The 13,137-nt window shown below is 38.2% G+C and overlaps 1 protein-coding gene and 1 pseudogene across 2 annotated transcripts in view; one reads left to right on the top strand and one right to left on the bottom strand.

Moving 5' to 3' along the window:
* HS6ST3 (heparan sulfate 6-O-sulfotransferase 3) overlaps positions 1–13,137 on the top strand; it is a gene marked incomplete at its 3' end in the record, with an annotated part of 698,384 nt that overhangs the window by 177,584 nt on the left and 507,663 nt on the right. The window lies entirely within an intron of this gene.
* On the bottom strand, positions 2,803–12,792 carry LOC307104430 (nucleophosmin-like; annotated as a pseudogene). The gene is made up of 4 exons: positions 12,334–12,792; positions 11,680–11,899; positions 6,934–7,088; positions 2,803–2,973 (listed from the first exon to the last, which is right to left on the bottom strand). The product of its transcript is annotated as a nucleophosmin-like (transcript).

Here is a 13,137-nt window from a genome sequence, read left to right as displayed (position 1 = left end):
AGTACTAAGCATTAAAATAGCAGTACGATAGTCACAAAATCATTCAGGAATGTTCCCAGGCTCTAAAGCTGAGTGTGGTTCAAGGCATACTTTTATTTCTGATATTTCTGCAGACCAGCAGAAGTGCCGCTGCCTTACAGAGTAGCAAAGAAGCTCAACTGCCAGCTTTGAAGGAATGTGATTCATGGATGGTTTTAAAGTGTGTGTGCACGCACGCACGCACACGTGTATGTGTCTGTGTGTGTAGGGTTGCATTACTTTAAATTTTTATGTTAAGTTACATATAGTATACAAGATGTAGTACATGCAATATAAATGATATAGCTAAATTATATCATTTCAAGTTCGCATATTTCAGTTTTGTATAATAGAGAATGTCTTATATCTATATCCAGCAATGACTGTCATGATTATTGATGTAATTTTGGGAATGATTTCTTTGTATCTTGAGCCAAATAACTGTTTTATGTTTTTATATTAAACAACATTGCTGAATTGTGTCTCCCCCACCCAGCCCAATACTTCCATGTTGAAGCCCTAACCTTCCATGTGATTATGTTGGAAACAGGACCCTTACGGAATTGGTTAAGATTAAATAAGGCCATGAGGATGAGATCCTGATCTAACAGACAAGTCTGGCATCCTTATAAAAGAGGAATAGATGCCAGAGATCTCTCTGTTCTTCATATGCACATACAGAAGAGGTCATGTGAACATACAGCAAAAAGGCAGTTGCCTACGAGCCAAGAAAAGAGGCCTCAAAATGCAACCTACCTTGCTGGTACCTTCAACTTTGTTCTTAGACTTTCCAGCCTCCAGAACTATGAGAAATCAATTTCTGTGGCTTAATACCCGCCACCACCCCATCTAAGGTATTTTGTTCTGGCACCTCTAGAAGACTAATACAACTATCTTTTAATGTTGAATATGTTCAAATTATAACTTCAGTTTTGATTCTTCTAACATAGTTAGTCCTGATACACATTAGTCTCTTTTGACTTGAAACATATTATTTTTATTTACTTTAATTAAAAAGTTGAATTATGAATTTTACCCTCTTTCTGGAGATTTGACTATTAATGTTTACTGGGCTTAGTGTTGTAAGGATTCACTCATTTACAAATGTGCTCAGGCCTTGTAAGCACCTGGGGTAGGCGCCTGGCAATGGGAAGATAAGGACAACATGGCCTCTGTCTTCAACAGAATTGTCTGTTGAGTGACAGAAAAGAGAAATGTGCAAATAACAGTACTGTAAGGTGACTGTCAGAAAAGGAAATTTGAACAGAATGGGCTAACTGACATACCCTCTCTCTTTGTATTCTATCCCTTTGGATTTTCAGTTCGTTGCCAGGACCAAGAGCTTATTCTCTCATAGAGTTCATATGCTTCTTTCCCTGGAGTGCTCTTTCCCACTCCTATACCTAACCAACTGCCAGAGCTCAACTCAGGTGTCACTTCTTTGGGGTGTTTCCTTGAAATCCATGGCTATGGTGGAGTCTCCCTGTTCTATGCTAATATTTACTTATACTTCTGGTAATTATCTCAATTATTAGTAATGTTTTGGTAAATATTTTACTACTTGCTCTATTGGCTGGGGGATGCCCTGATTTGTAGTGCTTGCTGATTTCAGTGGTATACATACTTCCAGCACAGTGATAACAAGCTACCAAGGTGCTGTCATTGAATATAAAGTTGAGCAGAGAAGCAGAGTAGCAAACCACTATATTAAATTGCCACCATAAAAATGTAAATATATACTTAAATAATTTCAGAAGCATAGAAAATAGAAAATTAATAGGAAATAATGAACATAAAGTGTTATTTTAGTATTTCATATAATTAATTAAAAGTATATAATTTAATTTTAAATATTGACTATAGCTAATGACTGGCTGGAAAATTCTGAAAATTTAGCAAAGAGCTCTGACAACTGTCAGGAGCTGGCTTCTGCACACCACTGACAGTCACATAATTATGTGTAAACCGTTATTTAATGTCTTCTCCATGAGAATGTAAGTATGTTAAGGCAGGGACTGTGTTGGTTTTGATCTCTCAGTCAATTTTGGTTGGGACAACAGAAGCCATTTAGGAATTCCAAATAGGGAGACTTTCATAGAAGGAATTAGAGGCTTTCACCGTGATGGAAGGTCAGGGAAGCATGCCGTTGGGTGCAGCTGCCTTGTAGGAACCTGCGCAGAAGCTGTCACAGCAAATCTCCCAGTCCCAGTGGGAACTGCCATTGCTGATCTTAGGGATTCAGAAGAACCAGCCTTTTGTCCAGGAATTGGCCTGCAACTGCCAACAGAGATGTCCAAATCCCATGTGGGCACTTCTCATTGGATGACTCTAACCTGGCATCATGCTGGGAAGGGCATTCTGAAGAATATGGTTTCAGGGTCCTCTGCATAAGGGATCAGAGATGATACTGAGCTATCTTTATTGCTCACTAACATATCACTAGCACCTAGAATATTCTCTTGTACATAAGTGGTGCTTAGTGCATGTCGGTTGAATGATGGTTCGCCAGGGTGTTGAAAGTATATAACGCAGCCATGATAAAGGGTAACTGAATTGAAAACAAAGGATTTAGTTGGACATTTAACTCAATTATCCTCACCTAGTACTTATAGTATTCAAATAAACCAACTTTTGAAATAGTATTCTGAAAGCTAATGTATTACTTAATTGCTTGGAATTTAAACATATTTCTGCCTATAAATGGTAGTGAGATCTCTAGACTGGTCCATAAAAGCTCTTTTCACTCATAATGTTGCTGATATACAGCACTAATAATGTAACACCTCAGCACTTTATAGAATATTCTGCAAGAAAATGCACTGCAAGTTCCAGTTCTGGTGCTAGATCCACATTGTCTGTTTTTGCATCTCTGGCAACAAGTACATGAATTCCTCCTCCCCATTTCCTGTTGAGATTTGGATCAACAGGAATAGGAACATCATGATGCAATTTCAGCTTTAGTCATATCGGGGAAAGTTAAGATCCAAGTGCTTCACTCATAATAGATTAAAATTCTGGATTGCGGAGGGAGTTCTAGTAGCTAAAATGGAAAAGTAAATTCTATGTAAGGTATATTGCAAGTGTTTTATATTAGGATTTTCTGTATTATGCTTATTTAATTAAGAACAGAGTTTTCACTGCAAAAGAATATAAGCTAGACAGTTAAAATTAAATTAGGAGAATATGCTATATTACATTTGCAGGGAGATTTTCGTTAAAAGGTCTTACCAGGTGAGTGAACCATACCTTAGGGATATTAGCTCTGGAAGTTCTTAAAGAAATCATTTTTGTAAATTACTGATAGACTAAAGTAAAAGATAGTCTAAAGAATACTAAAAAGTGGCTTAAATTTTGGGGGGCAGGGGTTGTTTTTTATTCATTGTGTATCCTTCAAGGGTTAGCACTATGTTGAGTAATCAGGTAGCCAATGAATGTCAAGTGAAATAATGCAGGATGTCAAAAAGACAAATTAAGAAAAGTAATCATGACCTAATCTAACCTAAGGACCCACCTAATATTTCATTAGAAAAATTAGTAAAAATTGTAGATTTGCAAACAGGAAAACTAATATACAATAAGAGAGAATTGGAGTTTGGAAGTCATTAGTATTATTCACCAAAAATTTGAGTTCTTGGTTTTCTGTAGGATGGTCCCCTTGTGATAAGGTAGGGCTGTGCCAAGCTCTGCTCAGGAATTTGAGAGGGGACATGGTGCTTCTAGGTGATGCTTCCAGTCTGGAGCACTTAATTGCTAGTTGAAGGCACCAGAACTCTCTTTTTCCTGTACTATGTTGATGGGCAATGTTCCAGATAGTGATCATTCTATCAGTCTTGGCCTCATGTGGTGTATAGGTAGCCTAAGTAAGAAATAAATAGTGTGACCATATAATTTTTTGTTCAAGCCAGGTCACTTTTGGGGTTTAGAGGAGTCTCTATTAATAATTTAGTTGAGAGAGTAAGCATAAATCAGAACTGCCCTGACCAAACAAGAAGTATGGTCAGTTAGAGAACGAAACCATTTTTATTTAAACTACTGAGACTGGTGTTTGTTACTGTAGCACAACCTATTCAGACAGATACCTGCATTCAGTGCCAGAACTGAAAATGACGTTCTCTTTAATGATTTATTGATTTTCAATGGGTGTGTATACTAGCATATTATTTGGATTGCAGGTGACAGACAGACAAAACACTCAACTCAGAAGTGTTCAGGTAAACACAAAGGAATATTGTAGCACTTGGAATTTTAAAAATATTAAAATATAGAACAACAGGTAAAAGCTGGAGCTGAGCTGGGGAATCTGATCAAATGCCGCCAGGCCTTCTGTCCCAGTGTACAGGCCTTGCCTCTCACTAAAGCCAAGTTTCCTCCACGGAGGGGCAAACCAGGGCCATCAGCAACTTTCTAAATGCTGAGTCTGACTGCTTCCATCAATATCTGTAAGACAGACTTACAGATATTCTCTGAATTCAATTTCAAAAGTCCCAGGCAAGGATTTCTGTTTGGCTCCATTTTTGAAAGGTGCCAACCTCTCGATCAACCAGCTGACACCAGGAGGTTGAGTCATTTAAGGCAGCGTTCCTGGGAACTACATTGGGATACAGAGAAGAGTAGGAGAATGGGGTGCTAGGAAGACACACACACATACACACACACACACACAAAACTTTGTATGTTTACTTCATATGTGTTCTTGGATATAGACAAACACCATTAATGTACTTGCTTAGAACTTTTTCTTGTGTTATTGCTGGAATTTGGGAAAATTTATCATATTTTTCCCTATATTCATTTTTTTGTGTGTGATTATTTTTGGATAAAAGTCTCATTTTTGAAAATATCTCAGTAGAAAAATGGTGAGTTGTGGGGCCAAGGGGCCTACTAAAGCTAACTGACACACATGGGCATTGAACCAGAAATTCTGCTCTCCATAGAATTACTAGTATACTCTAATTAACTAAACTGAGCTGTGGGAACATAAATGACGTAATGACATTCAAAGTGACTTTTTAAAGCTGGCCATAAACTTCCACTATCTGCAGTTAGCTAACTTAACCCTTTTTAAAATAAAAATAAAAAACCCCCCACCTCAAACTGAAGAGTTAGATTATGTCATCTTAAACCTGTCTTCAAAGGTTTGATTGTGTGGTCTATGATTTGGTTGCAGACCTCAGCATTGAGTTCATGTCCTATTGTCCTCCTCTCCTGTCTCATATTTTCCATGTAAATTTTGGGGAGATAGTGGAAAACCTGCTCCCAACAAGGTTACCAGCCAAACTCTTCTATAACTTTGAAGGTACCTATGATTAAGGGCTGTGTCATGATGAAAATAATTGCTTTAATTAGCCATTAAACAGGTTTCAGGGTCAACATGACAATGGGTTTCTTTCTGTGTTTGATTTAGTAGAAGCAGTTAATGATTTTGTTTTTATTATCTTTACCCCCTGCTTCTGAATTATTTACTTAGCACATAGAAGGCAACAGATATTTGTTATTATAAAATCAATTTCATGCCTGACTAGACCATCTCTTCCACCTTTGTCATTACTCTTTGAGCTTTGGGTGTTATCTTGGGCTCATTTATGTTTATACAACAAGATGGCAATGGGCCCTACCAATAATTATTTGGGGAATTTGCGTCATACAGCAGGCAGTGCATTTTCATTCTCACTTTCAGAGAATTTCCGTGTATGCACCCCCCATCCCCTCCATTTCTATTGACATTTCTAATCAATAGAATTATGTTTCCAAAGTAAAAGTGTCATATTATACTTTCTCATTATTTACATGATGTTGTTAAGAATGGATTATGTATCCACAGTAAAAATTCAGTGTTTAAAAAGAGTAAAACACACATCCATAAGCTATTATTTTATTTAAAAGCTTTCTTCTTTGAAATCCTTGTTTACTGAAGTTGTGTTCCTTTGTTTTCCCTAGATTTTATGTAAGGCTCAAGGTGACAATCATGGCTTTTCTGAAATGTCAGTAGCCTTGAAGTTAAATAATATAAATGCCACTAACATTCTTTTTTTTTTTTTTTAAGTGGTTCTGGATTAACTCCCAAACACACATAAAATTAGGTCTGCAAGTCTCTTCATGCCTGTTAAGCATATCCTGAATATAGCCTTGTGAGTGTGAGGAGGAGTGAGTTTGCATAGCTCCTTTTGGATCTGCCCACTGTTCCCATTATGCCTTGGTAGTGTCTACCTGCCTTCAGTTGGTGGCAAGGGGAGCTTTGCCTGTTTCTGTCTTTTCGCTAGGTGTCAGAAATGAATTGCTACCCCAGTTGTCTAAGCAGTCCATCTTTTCCCCACTGAGGCAGAACTCCTGCCTTGTTCCTTCCTTCAGCCCTATTTCCTGCTCCATGGAGCTGGAACCATAACACTACCCTGCCTAGCACCCTGCTCCTAACAGGCCAGTTATATGGAACCATCAGGCCATTCTCTGATCCCATCCCCTAATCTTTCCCACTGATTAGCTTTAACTTTTAACACCCAGCAAACATTTATTGAGCACATACGTACCCAAACCCGGCTGTTATTGTGTTAGGCTTGAAGGTGCCCAGGATCGCCAAGCTGTGAACCAAGGTGGCTGCCACTAGTGCTGGACCTGGGGCCACTTAGCAAGAGGTGCAGGTTACACAGAGGCCAGATGCTGCTTGTTGGAAATTTTAGGAAAGTCCGAATCATGAAGCAAGAGAGGCCAGTTGTATGGAAAAGCCACTGGAAATGACTTGGGTGGTGTGGGGTCTTAAGGAATTACCAGGGTGGGGCAAACAGTGGTGAGCCAGGTTGATGGAGACTCAGATATGGCTCCTGCTTGCCAGCTCTGAAGGGGGTGGGGAGGGCTCAGCAAAGGAACAATAGCCTCTGCTAGCATTTTTTGTTTGGCAAAAAGCAGCCCCCCAGCTCTTACCTTGATGCCTAACAATTTATTTCCTTCCATATGTCCCTGTTTTCTTTCAAGCTGCTTGAGCTCAGAGGGAGTGATTTCAAGTAAGTCCACGTGTGGGCCCTTTAAGAGGAACTGCTTGGGACTCCAGCAGCCTTCATCCCACTTAGCCACAGTCCCTGTTGGTTTATATAGCCACAAATTATGGGGACTTCTCTTCCTGGCAATGGAACCGTGGGCTGAGGGGTGGAATTGGAATCCCTTGCTCCTCAGGGGAACTTGCAGAGCCAAGATATCCCTCCTAATTATAAATGATCACATGTGGGGGTGTTGGACCAGCCCTTCCACCTCTCTGCCCCTCCTACCAGTCTTTTTTTTTTTTTTTAATATGTTTTTTATTGACTTCTGAGAGAGGAAGGGAGAGGGACAGAGACATAGAAACATCAATGATGAGAGAGAATCATTGATCAGTTGCCTCCTGGATGCCACCCCTCCCCCTGCCTTTCCCATGGGGATTAAGCCTGCAACCTGGGCCTGAATTTTTAAAACTGCAAGTCTTCAGAAAGGTGACAGATTTTTGAAATGTCTCTGGAATAGATAGATGGTTAAGTATATTGTGTTAATTAAATGGAATATATGCATTCATGAAAATTATAATGCTGATGATTATATATCAACATGAAAATGTTACAAATCCTATTTTAATTTTAAGTGAAGATAACAGAACATAAAATTATGTTTTTACTAAAATTGCAGCTATGGAAAAACATGGATAAAGGCTGGGAGAGAATTCAAATATTAAAACAGTTATCATTGGGTGACAGATTAATGGGTGAATTATTTTCTTTTAATACTAGAATACTGTTCTCATAATAATTGAAAAACATGCAGTGATAGTTGGGACTCTGGTCAACTATGGTAAAAGTACTCAGTTTCTGAGAATGGAAAATGAAATGAATTATATGGAGACTTCAAGAGCCTTCAATGTATGAGCTAATTCTGATAGCCTGTGCATTTACTTTTTATACTATATAATAAAAGGCTAATATGCAAATTGTCCCCTCAGGAGTTCGACTGAAAGACCAGGAGTTTGATCGCTCACTATGACGTGCGCTTAACACCAGGGGGTAGCATGGAAGATGGCAGGTGACCAGCGGCAGCAGGGTGCTGAGGGAAGGAGGGAAGGAGGAGGCTGGGAGGCTGGGAAACTGGGAGTCTGATCGGCCCTGATCACCAGCCAGGCCTAGGGACCCTACCCATGCACGAATTTCATGCACCAGGCCTCTTGTCTAAAATAATAATGAATACTCACTTAATATAGGAGATATTTTAAAGACATGGTTACCATGTCTTAGGAGAGCCATCTTGGAATCCTGCAGTTTATAAAATAAACTCTATATTTCAATTTTCCCCCCAAAAGTAAAACTGCCAGTAGGATATCTGAAATTCAAGACCTATGACAATCTTAATACCCTAAACTTCTTTTATTCACAATCCACATCTTATTTGTGCTCTCATATTAGTTTGTGTGACAAGAAACTGTTTCTGGTATTGGAATCATCGTGTGCTTTTCCCACATAACAATGTCCCATGGGGTTTTCATCAGGGAAGAAAAGGCAGCACACCGGAGTAGGATTTTGCTGTGATTATCTCATCATCTCCTTTCATTTGCAGTGCCACTGGCAAAAGTCTTTTTAAAAGAAGGTTCAGTAAAATGATTGGCACTCGGTAAGTGGTTGATATTGAATAGGAAAAGCCAAGAGCTAATTTGAAGTCTTTTTATAATGTTCTTTGTTTAAAAAAATGAAGAGAAAATATCCAAAATTAGAATACTAAGAACTAGAGTAGTCTTGCACCATACTGTTTTAATTGGCTGTTGCTCATGAGAAGAATCAATAATTTCTTTTGAAGTTTCACATCAACTGCTTAATTTTGATCAACTCTTATAATTAATCAGCTGTGAATAAAATGAATCAGTTATAATTTTAACCTTAGTTTGTTTTTTTTTTAAGTAGCTACACTTCTATAAGTAATAGGTTATCTAACCTTATTCAAAGCCTTGTAAATTATTTTAGCAGTATTTAGGAGGAACTACAACTTATCAATTTACTCCTGGGTTTCAACAATCACATTTTGAATATTTTTCAAAGCATATTTATTGAAATGTTAATGTAATTTTGGGTTATTCAGGTATTTTGCCTGCTTTATTTTAATCATCAACTAGTAATATAGAATTACCCAGCAAATTTCAAACACAGTGCCAGGCACCATAGAAGCAGAGAAGTGAGTCAAAAGCAGCATAGGGTATAGATTCTTTGTTCAAAGAACTTATAATATAAATGGAGGAACAGACAGACGGGACATATATAAAACAGAATAACTGGCTTTCTTTAATGTATTTTTTATTGATTTCAGAGAGGAAAGGAGAGGGGGAGAGAGAGAGAGAGAGAGAGAGAGAGAGAAACATCAGTGATGAGAGAGAACCATTGATTGGCTGCCTCCTGCATGCCCCACACCAAGGCTCAAGCCCACAACCAGGGCATGTGCCCTGACCGGGAATTGAACCATGATCTCCTGGTTCATAGGTCAATGCTCCACCACTGAGCCATGCTGGCTGGGGGATAGTAAGTGACTTTCAAGGTGACTTGTTAACCGATTGTAGGTAAAGTAATTTTGGAAAAGTAGGAAAGCTTGAATCGTCTTGAACTCCTTGGAGGACATGGAACTTGAGTGGAGGCTTGAGGGATGGTATGGCTGAGACTGCTAGTTTCCCCTAATATTTGTTCTTACCTCTCTAGACAGGAATAGAATTTAGCTGCCTAGCTGAAGGCTGCACTTCTCAGGCCTCTTGTCTCTATGTATAGCCATGAAACCGAATTCTGTACAATGGGTTTTAAGCAGAAGTGTGTGTGTAGCTTTTAGATTGTTCCATACAGCAAGAAGGATGCCCATCCCTTATTCCTTTTTGTCTGTCTTACTGGGTGGGACACAGATAAAATAGCCGGGAGCTGTGTTGTTTAAATATGGCAGATAGGAAAGAAGGAGCCTAAACATGTGTCTACCTCATCAGAATTGTCATGGCACCTGAGAATTTTATACATAAGAGAAATAAACTAATGTCTTGGTTAAGCTGTTGCCATTTTGGGTTTCCCCATTAGAGTAGCTAACCTATATCCAAACTAATATAGATGGATAGACTTTAAATTTGCAGAAGAATAAAGGGGGAATTCCAGGAACAGAGGACCATGAACAGAGGCCCCAGATGGGGATTACCATGGTGAACCTGAGTTGTTAGTGCTCTACCTCACAGTGTCTGCACGTATATTAAATAACAAATGAACTTATAGGTATTACTTATTTCACTTAATTGTGACCAGAGAATATTCTTTGTATGAGTTGAATCCTTTTAATAAATTTATTGAGATTTGCTTTATATCCTAACGTTTTGTTTGTGCTGATACCTGGGAAGTATATGCTGCTCTTGATGTATATAGTGAACTGTTAGGTCTAGTATGTTTATCGTGTTCAAATTTTTCTGTTCCTTTTGCCCAGTTGTTCTATACATGTTGAAAGTGGGACATTGAAGTCTCCAATCATTATTATTATTTTAACTTTATTAAAATATTGAGTTTATTTCACATGTATAATTTTGTCTTCCCACCATTTCCATTTGTCTGACCACCACTACTATGTCCTATCATAAAATTCCATACAGACCTAAAACCAAGCAGAGGGTGGAGTTCCATCTTTAAAAACTGTTCATGTAAAAACCATTGAAACCTGTAAAGAATTTTTGTGAGTTTATTTGAGCCAAACTGTTGACATATGCCAGGAAGCAGAACCTCAACGAATTGAGATAATGCTCGGGAGAATGGAGGGTTACATCTGTATTTATACATTGCAATCAAAGGAAAGGGACTTAGGTGGATTACATGAAATTCATTGGTGATAGATTAAGGAGGTGGGATAAAGCAAAGTGGGGAAACCTCTGGGATAGGGTAAAAAGTGAAATGATGGATATATGCTTCTTTTACATAGATGAATTCAGGATAATTTAACATAATTAACAGTTGAAAATTAACTTAATAAAAATAACAGTGAGGGAATGTCCTGGTGCTATTCGTTGTGCCCTGAGGGGTCCGGAAAAAAAGGGAAGTTACAAGTTACCCAGTCATTTCACAGATCTGTTATCTTAGAGGCAAAAAGACAAATGGGCTCAGTAAAGATCTAAGTTGATCTTTGTCAGGGAAAATACTGGCCTAGGACATGACTACCCACCATAACCTGTTTGTAGTTAAATATTTAATTTTCAGACCATCTTTTGTGGTTATTTTAGGTCTTTGAGTTTGCAAGACTGCCATGCTAGCCTCCCCTGACCTTGCCAGGTTAGCATGTGGCCCCTTTTGTCCACAAAACTAAACAGGCATTTTGGACAACACATTCTTGGCAATGGAACCTGGGCAACTTTTATCAGACATGGTAGGGAAAGTCCTCACTCTGCCTTGCAAAAAGGGCAGCTAGATATCAACTGTTACAGAAATAAAATAAAATAAGATAGGAAATTTTGACAAACTGTTTAAATTAATTTTTTAAACCCTCCCCAGAGGGTATGTTTTTTAAATTAATTTGAGAGAGAGAGAGAGAAAGAGAAAGAGAGAGAGAGAACACATTGATGTGAGAGAGAAACCTAGATAGGTTGCCTTCTGTAGGTGCCCTGACTGGGAATTGAACCCATAACATTTTGGTTTATGGGATTTTGCTCCAACCAACTGAGCCACCTGGTCATGGCTAAAGTATTTTTTAAAAGAGTCTTCCCCCACTGCCAGAGATCATGACTAGCCTTCTGGTCATTCATCAGAAGCAATTCTTCGCATAATTGATGAACTTGGCTTCCACTTTGAAAAGAGAACCATTTTTAAAATATTTGCATTTTTGCTTTAATGTCTTCTACAGAATGAGGTTCTTTTGGTGTTTTAGGAGTTTTTTCTTTCTTTTTTTAAAATTTATCTTTCTTGTTGAAAGTATTACAGATGTCTTCTTTGTTTTTCTGTTGTTATTTTTTCCCATTGACCCCCTCCACCCTGCACACCTGCCCCTCCCAAGCCTTTACCACACTTTTGTCTGTGTCCCTGGCTATGCATATGTGCATATAAATTCCCTGGTTGGTTAATCTCTCACCTCCCATGCCACAACCCCCTAACCCTCCCACCCCCCTTCCCTCTTCCCTCTGAAATTCATCAGTTTGTTCCATGGTTCTATGTTTCTGGATCTTTTTTGTTCATCAGTTTATTTTGTTAACTAGATTCCACATATGAGTGAGATCATTTGATACTTATCTTTCTCTGACTGGCTTATTTTACTTAGCACAATACTCTCCAGATCTCTCCATGCTGTTGCAAATGGTAAGAGATCCTTTTTTTTTTTTAATGATTCTTGACCTTTTGATCTTGGTGTTGATGGTTTTGAGTCTTTTCTATTCTGATTTGATTTTTGTGCATTTTTTTGGCTAGAGCATCTCATATAGATTTCTTTAATTTAGCTTTTTCTTCAGCTTTTTCATCATCAAAATCATCATATCGTTATCATCATCATCTTCATCTTCATCAACATCTTCAGTAACAGCAAGTTTTACTTTTTTGTGTGTGAAACTTGCTACAACTATCAGTGCAGAATGCTTTCCAGATATATAGGAGTTTCACATCCTCCTCTTTACCTTCTGACTCTGCATCTTCTTCTATAGCTATTAAGTGCTGTCAACTAATATGCACAGGCCCTGAACCACATTTCAACCATGAGACCACAGTAGTGTTATTTGAAGCCACCAAGGACAGACATTTTCAAAGTTACCAGTGTTACTTTAATTGGACTGCTTTCATAACTCATTGCCTCTGCTTCAACAATGTACAATTCATCCCCTGTACCAGCCCCTAAGCTGATTATTCTTAAAGATAATTGGTACTCATTTATATCATTATCCACCTTAAACTGATAATTTTTTGGGCCTTTAGTTCACAATAGTTCTGGAAGTTGGGAATCCAAGATTGGGGTGAGGGCTGTCTTCTAGGTTGCAGACTTCTGGTTGTATCTGCAGGTGGTGGAAAGCTTTAACCATTATTTTTTAATTGTCTTTTTCTTCTTCATTTTTATCAGTTTTTGCTTTAGATATTTGGATGAAGTTGATATATGTTTATAATTTCTTATATTTTCATGTATTATAATTTTTATAAC

This window comes from Cnephaeus nilssonii, assembly GCF_951640355.1.
Source record: "Cnephaeus nilssonii genome assembly, chromosome: 8".
Taxonomy (NCBI): Eukaryota; Metazoa; Chordata; class Mammalia; order Chiroptera; family Vespertilionidae; genus Cnephaeus; species Cnephaeus nilssonii.
The sequence above is the reverse complement of the archived record's forward strand: the minus strand, read 5'-3'. Positions and strand labels throughout refer to the sequence as shown.